The sequence below is a fragment of the Papio anubis genome, chromosome 3 (assembly GCF_008728515.1).
Source record: "Papio anubis isolate 15944 chromosome 3, Panubis1.0, whole genome shotgun sequence".
NCBI lineage: Eukaryota > Metazoa > Chordata > Mammalia > Primates > Cercopithecidae > Papio > Papio anubis.
This window is the reverse complement of record NC_044978.1, coordinates 161069339-161075752: the sequence shown is the minus strand read 5'-3', so window position 1 is coordinate 161075752 and position 6414 is coordinate 161069339.

Here is a 6414-nt window from a genome sequence, read left to right as displayed (position 1 = left end):
CTCCCAAAGTGCTGGGATTACAGGCATGAGCCACCCTGCCCAGCCTGATTTCACGTTTTGTACACGTTCTGCCCATGCTCTCTGCCTTCCTGATGAGTAAGGAAAAACTGAAAGGAAAAAGAGCAATGGGCCACCCTTTCCAAGTTAGCGTTTTTCAGCCTGAGAAAAACAGGATAGAGTTTCTTAGTTGTTCCTTGCTTGTTTCCTTGGAGTGCCACTACCTTTTTGCTGCATTCAAACAAAGTTCTGGTTTGAATGGAAAGTATGGCCTTTCAGTGCTGTGTGTTCTGCCAACCACCTGTGCTAGTCAAATAACATGTTGGTTGGGTGCGGTGGCTCATGCCTGTAATCCCAGCACTTTGGGAGGGAGGCCGAGGCAGGTGGATCACTTGAGGTCAGGAGTTCAAGACCAGCCTGGCCAACATGGTAAAACCCTGTCTCTACTAAAAATACAAAACTAGGTGGGGTGCAGTGGCTCCCACCTGTAATCCCAGCACTTTGGGAGGCCGAGGAGGGTGGATCACAAGGTCAGGAGATCAAGACCATCCTGGCTAACACAGTGAAACCCCATCTCTACTAAAAATACAAAAAATTAGCTGGGCGTGATGGTGGGCACCTATAGTCCCAGCTACTTGGGAGGCTGAGGCAGGAGAATCGCTTGAACCTGGGAGGCGGAGCTTGAAGTGAGCCGAGATCACGCCACTACACTCCAACCTGGGCGACAGAGTGAGACTCCGTCTGAAATAAATGAATAAGTAAATAAGTAAATAAATAAATAAATAAATAATACAAAACTAGCTGGGTGTGGTAGCGGGTGCCTGTAATCCCAGCTACTCAGGAGGGTGAAGCAGGAGAAACACTTGAACCTGGGAATAGGAGGTTGCAGTGAACCAAGATCGTGCCGCTGCACTTCAGCCTGGGCAAAAAGAGCTAAACTCTTAAATAAATAAATAAATAACTTGCTACGGAAGAGTTGACTTTAAGAAACATTTGCAGGACTAAGCAGGTCACACCTCTTTGTAGGTCAGCTGTACTGAGGGCTTAATCCGGATTGCAGAGCACAGTGAATTTGGACTTGGAATCACTCAGGTTGCTGGGTTTCACTCGTAGTTCTGTCATTTACTGTCTCAATAGCAACTTCCTCATCTGGAATATGGGACAGTAACACTTGGTTTCCTGTGATTATGCAAATGAAGCAATCTATGTAAATATTTAGCCAGGGTGGGTTTACTGTAAGTGCTTGGCATATGGCTCTGCCTCAAAATATAGGGGATGAACATGCATGGCAGATGTACAAGACACACTTCCCACGCTTGTTTGCATTTTTCTCCCTCTGAGTATTTCCAAAGTGACATGCCAAATCAAGAAGGCTGCTACCAACCCAAGAAACCGAGGCCAGCACTGGCCTGGGATTATTAGGATGAGCTGAATAAATGCCACATGGCCTGGGAGCAGTCCTCGGACTGGGCTCCGCAGCCACGGGACAGGAGCCAAGGACCACTCAACATTTCCAAAACAAATCGTTGCTCTGTAAACTCACTTTCTAGTCCCAACTAATGGCAGTGGTGAGTGTTATTTTAAAGGAGGTTTTGTTTTTGTTTTTGAGTCAGAGTCTTGCTCTATCACCCAGGCTGGAGTGCAGTGGCATGATCTCGGCTCACTGTAACCTCCACCTCCTGGGTTCAAGTGATTCTCCTGCCTGAGCCTCCCAAGTAGCTGGGACTGCAGGTGCCCACCACCATGGCTGGCTAATTTTTGTATTTTTAGTAGAGACGAGGTTTCACCATGTTGGCCAGGCTGGTCTCGAACTCCTGACCTCAAGTGATTTACCTGCCTCGGCCTCCCAAAGTGCTGGGATTACAGGCGCAAGCCACCGCGCCTGGCCTTAAAAGGGTTTTTTACATTATTATTTGTCAAGATTGAAGATCACATATGTCTGGCCGGGCGCAATGGCTCATGCCTATAATCCCAGCACTTTGGGAGGCCAAGGCAGGCAGATCAGTTGAGGTCAGGAGTTTGAGACCAGCCTGGCCAACATGGTGAAACCTTATCTCTATTAAAAATACAAAAAATTAGCCAGGAGTGGTGGGTGCCTGTAATCCCAGCTCCTTGGGAGGCTGAGGCAGGAGAATCGCTTGAACCCGGGAGGTAGAGGTTGCAGTGAGCCGAGATCATGTCACTGCACTCCAGCCTGGGCAACAAAGCAAGACTCCATCTCAGAAAAAAAATCAAATCTCTAGAGATGTACAATAAACAACATTGCCATTTGCTCTGCTCCCCTCTCTGTCCAGTACTCCTGTCTGGCTCCCCAGGGGCAATCATCCTTTCCAGCTCTTTCAGTGCTTTCTTCTGTATTTTGTTCTGCAGTTATCACATGATTATAGTGGCTTTTTCTTAACGCAACCATTGATCTGTTTTGGAGAAGACAGAATTTAGTTCTCATGCCACTCACCCTCACTACCAATGACTCCTTCTCCCAACCAGTAGTTAATATTTACAATATTATTATTATATAAATGTGATAAACTGCAGAACTAAATAGTGCACCAACATTTTCTTTCTTTGTTTTCATCAGTGCTGTCATCTACCTATAAATAATCTTCCCCAGTTGCTTTCAATCACCTGACAACCTTTTGGCTTCTTCCCTCCCCTCTCTCTTCCCCTTCCCTCACCTCCTCTCCCCTTCCTCCCTCTCTGTCTCTCTTTCTTTTGCTCACCTTCTGCACTTTCTCCCTCCCTCTCTCCCTCCTTTTTTCTTTCTCTCTTTCTTTCAAACCCAAGAAAGGATATAGAGAAAATAAAATTTTGGGGTCTATGCGTTGAGTCCATGTGTGTGTGAAAATGTATTTTTGCCCCAAGATTGATCAATAGTTTGAAAACCACTGCCTCGGCATAAGGAAAGTATTGCTCCATTGTCTTCTAGAATCTTGTGGATAAGTGACCTGGAGCAGAGACAGGCCCAGCATCCAGTCAGCACTGTCACCAGCCATGCAAATGAAGCCACCATAGAGCATCCAGCCAGCATCCTGCCTGACTGGTGGGGCCAGTAGAACAGCGCAGAAAAGCCCGTCCCGATTGCTGACCATGGAGTAACCAAATAAAATGGTGATTGTTTTTACGACGTTACAATTTTGAGGTTGTTTGTTACACAGCACAAGATAACGGATACAGAATTCAACACTGAAGTGTAGACCGTGGCTTCAGTCTGCTGTATTTCCTGCAGCTCATCACCCACCCTTGGTCCTTCTTACTGTGGCTCCTTTGGTTAATTCCTTCAGAGAAGAAACCTCCTGTCTCTTGCCTGGCGTGGTGACACAGGTTCACCAGGGTGCATTAGTTAATCATTAGCTTCAGGCCAGGCACAATGACTCAACCTCGCAATCCCAGTGCTTTGGGAGGCTGAGGTGGGAAAATCACTTGAGCCCAGGAGTTCAACACCAGCCTGGGCAACAAAGTGAGACCCTGTCACTACAAAAAATTGTCTAGGCCAGGCGCGGTGGCTTGCGCCTGTAATCCCAGCACTTTGGGAGACTGAGGTGGGTGGATCACTTGAGGTCAGGAACTCGAGACCAGCCTGTCCAACATGGTGAAATTCTGTCTCTACTAAAATACAAAAATTAGCTGGGTATGGTGGCGGGCACCTGTAGTCCCTCAGTAGCTACTCAGGAGGCTACTGAGGAGACTGAGGCATGAGAATTGTTTGAACCTGGGAGGCAGAAGTTGTAGTGAGCCAAGAATCGTGCCACTGGGTGAGAGAATGAAACTGTGTCTCACAATAACAACAATAATAATAATTTTTAAAAATTAGCCAGGTATGATGGTGTGAGCCTGTAGTCCCAGCTACTTAGAAGGCTGAGGCAGGAGGATCACAAAAGCCCAGGAGTTGGAGGCTGCAGTGGGCTATGATTTGCCACTGCACAGCAGCCTGGGCAACAGAGCAAGCCTCTGTCTCTAAAAAAAATTTTTGTTTTTTTTTTTTGAGATGGAATTTTGCTCTTGTCTCCCAGGCTGGAATACAATGGCATGATCTTGGCTCACTACAACCTCTTCCTCCCAGGTTCAAGTGATTCTCCTGCCTCAGTCTCCTGGGTAGCTGGGGTTACAGGCACACAGCACCACATTAAGCTAATTTTTGAATTTTTAGTAGAGACGGGGTTTCACCATGTTGGCCAGGCTGGTCTTGAACTTCTGACCTCAAGTGATCCACCCACCTTAGCCTCTCAAAGCGCTGGGATTACAGGTGTGAGCCACCATGTCTGGCCTAAAAAATATTCTTTTTAGTTAAAAACAAATCACTAGCTTCAGCTTCAAGTCATTGGTGTGCCGTATTAGCACAGTGAATCATCCTTTGCAGGCCCTGGTTAACATATGGCCTGTGAGGACAGCATAAATTACGCTGCCATGAAGTAAAATTACGTCTTCTGATTTGGCTCCGGTTAATTACCTAGGACCCAGAGGGGCTCTGGAACCTGCCTGTTGGTGCTGAGATTGTAGTTTTGCATTTTACTTCGTTGGAGTCTTAGGAAGTCAGTAAATAACATCCTTTTCTTCCCTTACAGAATGTATGTATTTATTATTTATTTATTTTATTTACTTATTTATTTTTTGAGGCCGAGCCTTGCTCTATTGGAGTACAGTGGTGCCACCTCAGCTCAGTGCCACCTCCGCCTCCCAGGTTCCAGTGATTCTCGTACCTCGGCCTCCCAAGTAGCTGGGATTACAGGCATGCGCCACCATGCCTGGCTTCTTTTTTTTTTTTTTTTTTTTTTTTGTATTTTTAGTACAGACGGGGTTTCACCATGTTGGCCAGGCTGGTCTCAAACTCCTGACCTCAAGTGATTCACCTGCCTCAGCCTCCCAAAGTGCTGGGATTATAGGTGTGAGCCACCACGCCTGGCCACCTTACAGAATTTAGAATCAATTGAAAAAATAAGACACACAGGACAGAATGATGGAGATGAAAATATTCATTGTATTATTTATTAAGGAAGCTAATTGTAAGATGTGGCATTTAGAATTGCCAGGAGGTGGGGACAGGGGAACTTACTAACACTTTACCTTTGAATTAAACGAATTTTCTCACCCAGGCTCAGGCAGAGGTGAATCTACAGGCCTTTCCCATGAGAATGGAGCTTGTCATGAGGTTCCCCAGCTGACCCATGGGTGGGCGAGCTCCAGAGCTCAGCATGCTCTTTCTCCTCCCAGACTTGACAATCAGATGCCATGGAGGCCCAGATGTGACAACCGTGGATGCTCTGGGTGGTTGAAGGTCCCACTCTAACATTCTAGTAAGGTCGGGTGCAGCGGCTCATGCCTGTAATCCCAATACTTTGGGAGGCTGAGAAAGGCGGATCACTTGAGGAGTTCAAGACCAGCCTGGCCAACATGGAGAAACCTCATCTCTACTAAAAATACAAAAATTAGACAGGCATAGTGGTGCATGCCTGTAATCTCGGCTACTCAGGAGGCTAAGACATGAGCATCGTGTGAGCTTGGGAAGCAATGGTTGCAGTGAGCCAAGATTGCCACTGCACTCTAGCCTGGGCAACAGAGCAAGACTCTGTCTCATAAAATAAAAAACAAACAAAAAAAATCATAATAGGAACTGCAGGTGACTTCCCAAAATAGGCATTTTCTTTCTTTCTTTTTTCTTATATAATCCTCATTATTTTGGAGGCATTTTCTTTTTTAAAAAAAAAATATATATATGTTTTTTCAGAGTCGGTATCCCTCTTGTCACTCAGGCTGGAGTGTCGTGGCATGATCATGGCTCACTGCAGCCTCCAACTCCTAGGCCCAAGCAATCCTCTCCCCTTAGCCTCCCAACGTATTGAGATTACAGGTGTGAGCCACTGCACCCAGCCCTACATAGGCCTTCTCCATTCATCACCTCACTGACTCATCATATAGCCTGAAAAATAGGAGTTATTTATCTCCATTTAGTAGAGAGAGAGATGCAGAAGCTTCCAGGGACATAGCTGAGGGTCCCAAGATGAGAGGGTTAAGATCCACAGCCCACCCCTTGGACCACTGAATTGTGCTGCCTTGGGATTCACTGACCTCACAGTAATCACAGTTATTAGAGCAGGACAGACGCATGGGAGTTGAAGGATCAAGGTGTCTGGAAGGAAGGACTTAGAGAAAGGCTGCAGAGCCACCCAGATATAAGAGCAAAGGGCAGGCCGGGTGCGGTGGCTCATGCCTGTAATCTCAGAACTTTGGGAGACCGAGGCGCCTTGAGGTCAGGAGTTCCAGACCAGCCTGGCCAACATGGTGAAATCCTGTCTCTACTAAAAATACAAAAATTAGCCACGTGTGGTGGCATGGGCCTATAATCCCAGCTACTTGGGAGGCTGAGGAAGAGAATCACTTGAACCCAGGAGGTAGAGGTTGGAATGAGCCGAGATCACGCCA